Genomic DNA, 13,077 nt, shown 5'->3' with positions numbered 1-13,077 from the left:
TATGCACAAAATATTTGAACACTTTATAAACAGAATCATAGGAATAAGCACATGAAAAGATGTTAAACATTTAACAGTGACTCAACATGACTGAGTCAGTAGTCATTAGGGTAACAAAAAGCACAGTGAGATAGCATTTCATATTCCTTAGACTGGCTAGAATTGAAAGGTTATGTTCAAGGGTGATGCAGTGAAGCATCTGGAACTCTCACACACTGCTAAAGAGTGTTACAAAATGATAAAACATTTGGAAAACTTTCTTATAAAGTTCCACATGTATCTGTGGCTTATAGATTCCATTTCCAAGGGGAATGGATGCTTATATACCCATACAACCCAGTGATTTATTCCAAGAGATGAACACATACACACATCAAAAGACCTTGTCCATGAATGTTCATAGGAGTTTTATTCATAAACGTTTCAAATTAAAAGTAACCCAAATATCCATTGACAGGTTAATAAATAAACACATTGTGATACAGAAACACGACAGAATACAATCCAACGACAAAAATGTATCAACTGCTAATACTTGCAGAAATAAGGAGGAATCTCACCAGTATTATGTTGGGCAAGAGAAAGCAAATATAAAATAGGCAACATTAATCCATGGTGATAGAGATCAGGGCAGCACACCCCTATGGTGGGCAATTTTTTTTTATAATGATTTTCATTTTTCCCATTATAGCTGATTTAGAGTGTTCTGTCAATTTTCTACTGCACAGTGAGGTGACCCAGTCACACATACATGTATACATTCTTTTTTCTCACATTATCATGCTCCATCCCAAGTGACCAGTGCTCTACTGCAGGATCCCATTGCCCATCCATTCCAGAGGCAATCGTTTGCTGATGGGCAAATTAACTGTAAAGGGGCACAGGCGAAATTTATAGAATATTCAGAATGTTCTGCACTTTAGTTAGATCATTAATTATATGAATATATGCATTTATCAAAATTCACTGAACTGTACACTTTAAATGGTCTGATTTTTTTCCCAGGAAAATTATGCTTCCATAAAATTATTTTTTAAAAAATTGGATCACTTCCTCAACAATGTAGTCTCATGGGGCTTTTTGGGGGGGCAGGAGGAGTGGGGCATTTGCATATGAGTGCAGCTTTCTACTGCTCTATGTCTACTTTGTATCACCAAAAACCAGAAAGGTAGCTTCTTTGACTAATGTTTGCTGGCTTTAAAGATGTAATTTGTTGCCAGTGCATTAATGGGTATTTCGTTCTGAATGAACCCATTGTCTTTTGATGAGAGTATTGCAATCTAATTGGAATAAGTGAAAAAAGATCCTCAGGTTTTGGGGGTAAGTAATTTGTTCCACTAAACATACCAGGAGAACCTTAAGGACAACAGTTGCACATACGGCCTCATTTACTTCTCAGTAGAGCAGTAAGTCTAATAAAAGAGGAAGGAGATACACATTTATTGAGCACCAACTATGTGTCTGATCCTTATATTTATGATCTCATGACAATTCTAGAAGGTAGGAGTCATGGTGTCATCCACGTCAAAAAGGGGAAACCAAGCCTGAGTCCAGTATGAATAGTAAGAGGCAGACTGTGACTCAAAGGCTATGCTTCTGATCTATGTAGTGAATCTTAGAATGTGGTCAAAAGAAGGTCTGCGTCATACAGATATTCGACTCACCCCAAGACCCACTAGTAAGACTCTCTAGGGATGGAGCTTGGAAGCCTGCATTTTTGGCTGATTCTTTAGGTGATTTCTAGTTATCTCTAAAATTTAAGAACTATAGTTACAGATAGTAGGCAAGGCATAGTCAACACTCCGCAGAAGTCCTCTGATTAGCAACTGACTGCACAATGTTCATTGTTTTCCATGTGAACTTTAGGTGGACCTAATTGTTCCTCTTTCAGTCCAACTTTATATATCCAGGATTTCTCAAACTTGGATTCATAAATGCTCTTCTTTGGTTTTCGTTCTTTACCGTATGTGTATATTACTTGAAACAGTTAAAAGCAAAGAATTTTTTTTTTCGTTATGAAACAAGCTCCCAGCAATGATATTAAAAGCAAATGACCTCTATAATCCAATATGTCTAAAGAGACAAAGGTCATTTCTCAGGAGTTGCTGTTGTCCACTGTTTTTCTTTTTCTTTTTTGTCGTTTTATGGCTGCACCAGCCACATATGGAGGTTCCCGGCTAGGGGTCTCATTGGAGCTGTAGCTGCAGGCCAGCACTACAGCCACAGCAACTCGAGATCTGAGCTGTGTCTGCAACCTACACCACAGCTCACAGCAACGCTGGATCCTTAACCCACTGAGAGAAGCCAGGAATCAAACCTGCATTCTTATGGATACTAGTTGGGTTTGTTACTGCTGAACCATGATGGGAACTCCTCCACTGTTTTTCATTGTTATGAATTTTTTTGATTTTCATAGTTTGGCTCCAGATTTTATCCCAGTTCATAACCAGAAGGGTTATTTAAGGGTTTGCACCTTTTCATATAGGATTTACCTTATTCTGTTCCACATGGAAGACTGCAAAAGAGCAAACAAACATTGGATTGCAAGCATTTTTGTTCATCCTTACCTAATAAAATAGTTGTAAGGTTTCTTAAACATTAATTTATTCCTCTTTTTCATAGCCTTGCAGATAGTTAGTAAACTTGCTGGCCTGCTGCATTTTTATCATGCTCATCTAACCTAAAAAATTTTTTCCATCATTCCATCTCCTTTGGCCCAAAGCACCATGTCTACAGGAAACACAAAAACAAGCAGCAACATTTGGACACAAGTACTTCTCCCATCCTTTGATCTCACTTTCACAGTACATCTCCACCCTTTTGGTGCAAGAATGTTCTAAATGGATTCAATGTAAATCATCTGCTTGTTTATCTCACCACTGGATCTGGAGTGTAAAAGGAAACTGTTTAATGTACAGGTTATATCTTAATAGTGAGGAAAAGTATTGAGCCTGAAAATTCTCCAGATTGTTCTAGAAAAAAACCATTAAGACGAAATGATTAGTTGATGTTTTACTTCCTACAATGAATTCCTCTTTGTGTGTGTGTTTAAATAAAAGAAAAAAAACTAATAGTGCTTAAGAAAATCGTGTTTGTAAATAACCCGGACCTAAATGCTTGACTTGGATGAGAAATTTACACCCAAAGAAGATAATGATCAGTCCAGTTTTAAATGTTGTTTTTCTAAAAGGCTAGAGCATTTGATACTTATGTAGTAGCAAGTTTTAAAGGTTCCTTTGCCAAATCCAGTGGGCATTGTATAATTCTACTGTCATTCCAAAATATCTCCCAGTGGCTAAGTTAGTTCCTAAGACCTGTAACATATTTGTTTTGGGATCATAAGTTCTACAAAAGCTGTGTTCAGCAAAGTCTCTATGGTCTATAATAACAGAGCTTTTGAACTGGGTTTCAGGAGACTTCCAGGCTCTAGAATCTCTCTCGAGTCCATTTATGCTTTAAACATTAAACTCCAAATCTCTCCATACCTGACGTGGACACAATAATGGTTGTTGCAGCCTCCCTAGGAAATTCATAAGATTGAATTGTTATTCAGGTGAAGAACTTTGAGATGGAAGAAGGCAGTTTCTAGATAAAGATGTCTTTATGATTTAAGCGAGGTTCTGCTTTACGGATGGAGTGTCTGTCCCCCTGTTGAAAAGGTCACCGGAGGGGCTCCCAGGCCTGTGGAATGACAACCATCTAAGCCTCCCTGTTGCACAGCTCTCGTCCTGATACCATTGTTGCCTGTTTCCTGGCTCTCCACCGGCAGAAGCCTGCAACGTTGAGCAACCTTCTGGCTTTTGGAGAAGAACTAAGTGCATACTTGCCTATATTCCAAAACCAAGATGACGTATACTTCCAATCGAGCAGATGTGGTCAGCCGTTGATTGGACCCAGAGGAGGAGAAATTAAATGCATCCAAAACAACAGTGAGTAGGAAGTAGGGGGGAGCAAAGGTGATTAGATGCACAGTGTCTCTGATTTGGGGTCATTGTGTTTCCTTTCCTCTGACTCCTCCAAGTTTCCCCCTCTTTCTCTGTAAGGAGACTTTCCAAGTCCTTTTCTCTCCTAGGCTTTCTTTGCTTGGTCATAAGCATAGGTGTGTCCAGGACAGCAAATCTTTCTCATTACCTTCCAAGCACTCACAGTCGAGCTGGAATTTTGAATGATGCCCAATAAGTATTGCCAATTTCCATAATTCAGAGACATATATCCATTAAGAGGCTGTCCAGGCCCCATGGCGTTTCTCTCTCCGCTCCCAGGTGCTCCCTGTCTATTTGCCATTTCATGAAAGTCATAGAACTGTAGAATGATGAAGTTGGAAGGGGATGTGGCATCCTCAGTCCAGACACCTTCTTTGTCTCACCCCATTTGAAATCCCCTTCCATGCCATCTCTGCAGAATTTCATTCAGCCTCAGCTCAGACAACTCCAAGCACTGGGAGTTCACACCCTTCTAAGACATGTTTGTCCAGCTCTAATGATGAAAACGTTCTTTTTCATCTTGAGCCAGAATCTGCATTCCTATGATTTCTCCCCTCATTCTTAGTTTTCCCTCTAGAGCAGCATGGAATAAATATAATTGTCCTTTCACACTCAATTTCTCCTAATTCTCCCCTCATCTGGATTAAGCAGCCTCAGTTCTTCCATTATCTCTCTGTGCAAAGTCCAGTGTGTTGTCCAGTTTGGCCCACTTGACTTAAATGGAACTTGTAGTCAGCCGAACGGCCTTTGTCTTTTCCAAATACATCGCTGTAATCCACTTTCCTCAAGGGACACCTTAGCCAGATGATTTTTTTTTTTTTTGAGGCTGTGTGAGAGGGCTTTATATTTGTTGGATCGATCGTTCTATCTATCTATCTATCTATCTATCTATCTATCTATCTATCTATCTATCTTATTTTTTGCTTTTTAGGGCCCCATCCGAGGCATATGGAGGTCCCAGGCTAGGGGTCCAATTGGAGAGGAATCCAGGCTACGTCTGCAACCTAAACCACAGCTCACGGCAACGCCAGATCCCTGACCCACTGAGGGAGGCCAGAGTCCAAACCCTTATCCTGATGGATTCTCATCGGATTCATTTCCACTGCACCACAGCGGGAGCTCTGTCTCTGTATATGTTTTCAATTGCCTGGTGAGAATGTGGGAAAAACAAAAACAAAAAACAACCAGGACCCCTGCTCTTGTGAGTGAAGCTCTCCTTTGAGGGAGTGGAGCAGCAGCTGTCAGTATGTCTGCAAATTCCTGCAAATCCTTTTCCTACACACTGGCCACAGGCGAGCTTTCCTCTCTCAGCCAGCAACCAGCCATCTCTTTGTCTCCTTGGGCTGTCAGAGCCCATGTTGCCTGGCTCATGGCAAAAGCTTTTGTGGGAATTAGCGCTTACCTTGGGGCAGCCTTTAACCAATGATGATTGAATACACTGGAGTATCAATACCCCATCTCTCTTGTACTTAATGCACCCACCTCTGATGTGCAGCCTCTACTGCTTAAAGCCCCTCTCCATGGTTAAGTTGCAAGAGCCTCCCTGCCAGGTAACATCTAACATGTACCTGCTTAGCCTCCCGGTATGCGTGTGTGTGTGTGTGTGTGTAACTATATAGAATAATCAATAATTGTTAAATTATTATTTAATTATCTATTCTTTCACCATTTGTGTGTGCTCCTTTATTATATACATTTGTGTATGCTCCTTTATTATATATATTTTTTGGTCTTTTGAAATAATCTATTTCTTCTTTGGATTGATCTCTTCATTATGTCAGTTCTGCACTGACAGAAGAATATGTGGTATAGAAAGTTCTTTCTTCAACCAGTGCTTTAAACCACAGTGATATGGATGCCTTTTTCATTTGAAGCTTGTTCTCCTGAATAGGGAATTTAGAGCAAAAGTAGAATTAAGAAACTCTGCCTTTTTACTGATAACTCTGCTAATATTATATGTCTATGCCCTTCGTATTAAAGCTTCTTCACATATTCTTTTGCTCTGAATGCAATTTTAAAAGGCGTTTTTCACTCTTGGTACCACTTGCTACAAACTGAAGCCATTCTGGAATATATCATTCTCGACTATTTTTTTTTTAACCATTTGGTAGGTAAAAAGTCCATCCAGGCAAAAATCAAAGCAGCGTCAGGTGTTTATCAGGATGAGGTGGCAGGAACCTGTGTAGCTATTTGAAGTTCTCTATTTCTGCTTGCACATGCTCTGTATTAAGAAAGCAGTCTGTATCCTCCTTCTGACTGAAGAGTTTATAGACAACTTTGATGAAAATAACGTCTGTATTCCTACAGCGAATGCTTTCTATCAGCATATGAAATGTCTTTCATTTTCCACAATGCTCACATCCTTGGGCGGGGTTTGCAAGCAGGGGAAGGCAGTGTTGTTCCTTTATTCATCTAACAGAGTCTTCTGGATTAACTTAGGTAGACTGTTTCCTCCTCATGTGCTGGACCCGGGTCCATCACGTATGTTCTTATTCTTACCATGAGTAGATCAAACCTGAAGCCTCGCATTTGGCGCCCAGGCATTTTTTCCTACTATTTAATTCAGTGAATCTGAATGTGCCCTCTCTGGCTATTCTTCTTTTTAGACCAGATTGCTTCTTTTTTTAATCAGTGGGCTCAAAGCAAACCACCTACTTCGACTGCTTTTTTACAGTGTAGTGAAGGTATAAATATAAATATATAAATGAACATATACACACAGGAATAAATAGATGCCTTGTATCTGTAATCTCTGTTGTATCCAGATGAGTACTTTCCTCTTTTTCCAATCAGATTTTAATTTTATAGAATTTTAAGCCTCAAAAATACTTCAGATAAAGTCTAACCTAACCTAATGTGTTTCTCCACGCATTCCCCCATGCACTGGGGTATTTAGCCTGCCAGCAAAAGAAGCAGGGACACAAAGAGTGCACGCACGTGCTCACCTCTTGCGCTTTTGTGACCACATCACCACTCTCGGATGCTCTTGACCTGTCGGAAGTGCACGTGTTTTGTTTCCAAGAAATATGGCCATTTTGCAGTTTATTCTTCTACCTAACAAAGGGCAGCGTTTGCTGCACTGATACTGAAAATCATTAAGCAATTCCCAAATTCAGTTAAAATATTTCTTTTCAGTATTTTCATTCCCCAGTTGTTCAAACTTGTCAAAATGCATCTTTTAAAATGTTCATCAACTCACTTTGAAAAATTCTCTCCAGACTAAACCCAGTGTCAGTGAGTGGCAGCAGGTGCTCCAGATGGTGGCTTATGAATGTCTCTGGGGGCCATGAAAGCACATCAAACCCAAGAGAGATGAGTTTTTAGTTGGGAGGGGGGTGACGGAGAAATTTCAGGCAGAGGCAGCCTTTGTGTTGCGTTTGCAAGGTAGATGGAATGGACCTTTAATGTTCATGCCCTGGTTTGGATAGGACCCCAGAGAGCTGAGCCAACTAGAGGCCACTGACTAAATTCCAACACCGTAATTAGGCTGAGAAGAAGATACTTGTGGGGTTTGTTTTTCAGGTGACCTGAGACACTATATATGCGTGGGTTTCTCTCTTGATCTCAGTCGCATGTGTCTTTTTGTTTTCAACTGATGAGTGAAATAACTGACAACCACCAAAGTTAAGCTATTTCTCGCATACTGGATATTTTTCTGAAATACTCTGCACGTGTTTCTTTCCATCTATTTGACACAATAGAGTGTTTTTCCATCTAAAACCTATTTTTAGTGCATCCCTTTATTAAACCATGTTCATTGTCTGCTTTGGGTAACTATGTATTTTTAACATATAGTTGGTTTAAAGCAGAAGAAAGATTTTTTTTTTTATCCACTCAGATATTGCTAGTAAAGCAACTAATATAGAGGCGCGTAGGTATAAATGGTGGGGGAAAAATACAACCCCTCCTGTAAGAGAAACATCTAATACTGTGTGAAGAGATTTCAGCCACTCTCAGGGAGGTTGTGAACAGCACTGGTTTTGTTTCATTCTTGGGGGGGAAGGCAGGGGGACGTGGATAAAGAGGGGAGAGAATAATGTCCTTTTTTTCCTACTTGGTTGTGAGACTGTCATCAACATTGGCTTTCATCCTGGAGAATCATCTTTTCTAGCAACTGAATGGAAGGAGGATTCGTGAGTGATTTCAGCAATTTCCAAACTAGAGCTGACCAAGTTTTTTCTGCTTCCTGACACATCGGCAAATCATGTTTATGAGTCCTTATGTGATTCATTGAGCCATTTGGGGAGGGTCAGAGGGCAAGGGTGCCATTTACCCGAGCAGGTCTGCACTGGAGAAGGCGAGGCCAGAGGGAGGAGAGACCCTCGTTATGCTGGGCGGGTTCTGGGGGCCAGCTCTCAGCCTGCCTCACTGTGTTAGCCTCCCACGGGGGGTTGCTAGCACAAAGCAGTGAGCTGCAGGTGTTCTGTGCTCTACAGAGTCTTCAAAGATCAGCCTCCAATGTTTCTGTTACTATAAAGAGGATTAAAGGGATTTAAAAACGTAGCTGGCCCGTCCAACTGCTTGCATGTTTGCCAACATTTGCCAAGAGGGAGGAAAAAAGGGTGGGGTCTCTCGGCCGCAAGTTCTGGTCGTTGGGGGAAATATACTTTTCAGGTTTCTTTTTTTCTCTTCTCCTTTTTTTTTTTTTTTAAATAGATTGGCTGTGGAACTGTAGCACTTTCAACTGGAACTCATTAAGAATTCATGGGGCAGAAAATGTAAGGCGTTCTGGAAACAGGGACTTTGAAAGGCCAGAAGTGTGCTATAAATAAACTGCCGCTGATATTCATCTTTTTTTTTTTTTCTGGTGGTTAAATACACTTATTACACCAGAAAGCTAATGTGGAGTAAACCAGGTGATTTTTGACCTGAAAACCCATTTTTCGTGGAGAAGCACGGTGACATTTATGGACTGACTCACCGCATCCAGATACCGTAACAGCCGTTACACATTCTCCAAAAGCACTTTTGCCTTCCTGGTCTGGGCTGCGGATACTGACAGCCGTCGCCTGCAGGTGAAAGTATGAAGGCCAGGCATCTGGAATCATGGTTAAGACACTGCTGTTACTACTTAACGGTTAATGGTTTTGAACATCAAATTCCAATTTCTTTGCTTTCAGCTTTGCTCTGGTTCCATCATCTGCCTTTAATGGTTCTGGTTCCTCTATGGAGATCATTGGTTTTCAGCAAGGTCCAGTGAAGAGGCAGAGAACTGAGTTAGCTGTGTCGTCTTAGGTAAGTCAGATAACCTCTCTGGGCTAGCTTCCTTATTGATCAAATAAGCATAATAATACATTGCTGTATCTACCTCCTAAGAGTTGGCATTTGAAAAATAGGGATACGGCTAAAACTAAAGGAGAGTTGCTTGTTTGTGTTTATAGATAAGATATGAAAACGCTCACAAACACACACACGCACACGTGCACACACAAAACCAGTTCTCCCATTCCCATTACACCATGTCTCCAATTTCTAGGGTAATACTGTAAATGTTTGGTTGTATGAAGGGGGTTGATTTCTGAGGACACTGCAGAAACCTTTGATTTGAATATGTCATACTGTGTAACGTTTGTGATAGGAATTCCTAACCTGGGTTTGTGGACACTGCAGACCCAAAGATGGCCTTAGAAGTCCACACCCCCAGAAACTGAATCTGAACATTTAGTGTGCACTGCAAGCATTTTTCTGGAAAGATGATTCTTGAAGGAGTTTTCAAGCCTTGAAAATACTTAAGAAGCATTATTCTGTAAGCCCTAGGACTGTAGGGTGGTAGGTGAAAAAATAGACTCTCTCCCTAAAAAGAGCTCTTTTCCCTCCAAAGAGATAGACAACTCTTGGTTTTTCTCATGGTTCTTCTTCTTAACCTCTCTTTCCTCCTTCTCATCAGCTTTGGGTGATGCTCATTATGCGTTAGCTGTTGTTCTACTATGCTGACACCCATGTAGCATCTTGATAGGCAAGGGAGATGTGGGAGGAGATTTTGCCCATGATTAACTTGCTTTTGAGTAACTTGAGATCTGATATGGACCCATCAGAAACAATGATGAGATTATGTGGAAAGTTCTCAGAGAAATGATGACAGATCATTTTGCGTGTGTTCTCAGATTGAGGAGTGATCCATGGGAATTGAGATAGGAAAAGTGGATGAAGAGAAGCTGGGCAACCCATCAGGAGATTGCAGGAGAAATGAGTTGGCTTCAGGTTGAGAAGCATCTAGAAGTAAGTTTAGCCAGGCAGTTCAAAGCAAGGCTGTGGTGATTCTCGAATATCCTATGGAGTTCAGCTTTAACCTGGAGGTGATCCTTCAGTGACTTTGAGAAGAAAAATGACATAATGAAAACACTATTTTCAAAGCATTAATTTGACAGTGATGAGCAGCAGGGAGTCGTGTGAGGAGGGGTTGGAGCTGGACAGCAAAGCTGGGGCTGTGGCAGTCATCAAGGTCAGAGGCAAGGCCGGCCTGCAGAAGGTGTTGCAGGGGTGCATTGTGTCCACCTTATTCGCTTGGTTGCTACAGTTTCTGCTTCTAACCACAGTTGGCCTTGGCTGCTAAACCTCTCTGACCCTGAAAAATTCCTTCCTGTCTTCCAACAGAGGAAGGAAGGCGGAAAGGAAGGAAGAGAACGAGGAAGGGAGGGAGGGAATTGTTGGAGCAGGCAGATGGGGGTGGGCAGACTGGGTTCTAATCCACAGAGCTAGTGTCAGGGTAAGAAGGCAGAAGGGCTAAGGTTGTTCATTTGGACTCAGTTTAGGAATAACTTTTTTGGAAAGAACCAACATGACTGCAGGAGTGACTTTTTGCTCCTGTTTACACAAGAAAGGGCCATAAGATGCCAAGAAAGAGGCATTTACTCTTCTAATTGAGTTTCATGTTCCCCTAAAAAGGTAGCTTTCACTAGCTTTCAAACTTGTTTGACCAACACTCCATGATAAAATAAATCTAGACTGTTCCCATTATGTCTCAGTGGGTTAAGAACCCAACATAGTCTCGGTGAGGATGTGGGTTTGATTCCTGGCCTTGATGATTGGGTTAAGGATCTGGCATTGCTGTGAGCTGCGATGTCGGTCACAGATGCAGCTTGGATCCTGTGTTGTCATGGCTGTGGTGTAGGCTGCAGCTGCAGCTCTGATTCAGCTCCTAGCCAGGGAGCTTCCATATGCAACAGGTGCGGCCATTATAAAAAAAGATATTACAATTGAACACACACATATACAAATACAAACATAATTGAAATACAAGTTATGTAGAACATTCCTATACATTCTGATACTTTTCTATTCTACTCATGTATGTATGTATGCATTTTTTACAAAAGATTATTGTGACTCACTAATCAACTAGCGGATCCACAACCTGCCCCTCATAGACTCCTAACAGCCAGGGACTCAGCTCCAAGATCAGGAGACCCACAGATGCATTCTGCTTCTGCTTCCCACCCACCAGCCCCACTCAGCCTTTCTTCTCCCTGGAGATTCAAGAACTGAGAATAAATGGAGATAGCTGTGCCAGGAAGCTTAGACCTCAGCGACAGAACCTGGTCTTAGATTCAGTGCCAGCACCCAACCCTATGGCAGTGCTGGCCAGTCTCTCGCTAGGTGGTTCTCACTTGGTACATGAAGCCCACCCACGAAGAGCCATCAACTAGGTGTGCTCCCTAATGAGACCAAATCCAGACACAATGGCCATGATCGGTGCAGACATTTTAATGTCTTGAGCTGGTTCCTTATATTATCGTTGGCTCTGGTGGACCAAGGCACACAGAGTAACATTCTTTACCTGCAGTTAGCTGTAATTTCAGACTAGGTGGAATTCTTTCCTACCTTTGAAACCACAAAATAAAATCAAAGAAATCGGATCTTTTGCAAACTATGGCTCTGCATTTGATGAGGAAGGGTAGAAGGTAAGCACATGGCCTCAGGTTGGAAATAACATTTTACGTGTCTGATTTTGATCATGAGGCCAAATTACCTGGGCGCACGGTGGTCATTAAAGCCTCCTGTCTAGAAGCCCTCGTGCGTGTATACACGTACCTGCAGTTTAGCATTCTGGCTCGGTGGCAAGGAGAACATCAAAGCCGAGGAGGAAAAGTGAACTCACGCAATGAAAATCAATCTGGTTGAAGGGAATTGGGTCTGGCTATGAACTAAGCTAGTTATCAATATCCTGCAGGGAAAAATGCAGAGTATCAGTTCTAGGAGCCATAAATCAAAATAGTGGGTACAATTATTCCTACGTATGTGCCCACCTGTTTTGCAAAAAAGGCAAAAGTTGTGAGGCTAACTCTGGTGAGTGAACTCTAGTGTTTTTTCAGTGGTCAATCTTCTTTTAAGAACAGTGACCCACTGGTAACCTGACCTTCACCATTTCCCTGGAAATTGAAGTTTCTATTGGAGGCAGTCTTGAGTGTTTTCGTGGGCCCCTGGTTTCCTTTACAGTCTGAGGATCGGGTGGATGGGTCATCTGCTCAGTTTCCAGTTAAAGCCCCCCACCCTAAGTCAAATGGTTCTAAAACTTTGGTACATTAATCCCCAGAAGGAAGTCAACAGATGAGTTTCAGAATTATATGGAAAATTTCGTGTGTATGTAGGGGCATGGATTTTCCTAGGAAGAGGGCCATGCCTTTCATTGGTCTGCCAAAAAAATCTGTGAAAAAGTTGAAGACTCGCTGTGCCAGAATATCATCAGCACCTAGAGGTGGTAAAGTAATAGAATCATCAGACTCCGTCTTCGGGGACTACTCAAACCACAGCTCAGAAAGTGGAAACACCACAGGGAAAGTGGCTGCAGTCAGAGCAGTGCAGGCGTAGCCTGGGCCATGCTTCTGGTTTCAGCGTCAGCCGCCTTCCCTCTGCCCCGTGGTTAGGCGTCACATGGCAAAGATCTTAGAACATGAGGGACCTAATGTACAAAAGGGACTATCATGGAAGGGACACCTCTGCTCTAGGAGATCAACTCAAAACTCATGTTCAACGGACAGCGGTGCATGCCCATGAGATAACATCCGAGTTTTAGTTTTGGACACCTAGCTGAGTCTCCATTCAGTAGAGCACCCCTTCCCAACTATTCACAATCAGTGGCGTTCACTTTCCTACG

General features: G+C 41.8%; 1 long non-coding RNA gene across 8 annotated transcripts in view; it reads left to right on the top strand.

Moving 5' to 3' along the window:
• The window catches only part of LOC125112663 (uncharacterized), a 413,145-nt gene that overhangs the window by 170,000 nt on the left and 230,068 nt on the right, over nucleotides 1–13,077 (top strand). For 6 of the 8 annotated variants that reach the window (XR_007131217.1, XR_007131212.1, XR_007131211.1 and 3 more), the window contains exon 5: nucleotides 9,104–9,218. The exons of 1 other annotated variant lie outside the window; for it this stretch is intronic. This is a non-coding gene — a long non-coding RNA (uncharacterized LOC125112663). Of the gene's footprint in view, nucleotides 1–3,769; nucleotides 3,930–9,103; nucleotides 9,219–13,077 lie in introns of all 8 variants that reach the window. One more of the 8 variants, XR_007131213.1, reaches the window with a different exon arrangement.

Source organism: Phacochoerus africanus, chromosome 12 (genome assembly GCF_016906955.1).
Source record: "Phacochoerus africanus isolate WHEZ1 chromosome 12, ROS_Pafr_v1, whole genome shotgun sequence".
NCBI classification, from domain to species: domain Eukaryota; kingdom Metazoa; phylum Chordata; class Mammalia; order Artiodactyla; family Suidae; genus Phacochoerus; species Phacochoerus africanus.
Note: the sequence above shows the minus strand (reverse complement) of the source record. Positions and strands in the feature narration are given on the sequence as shown.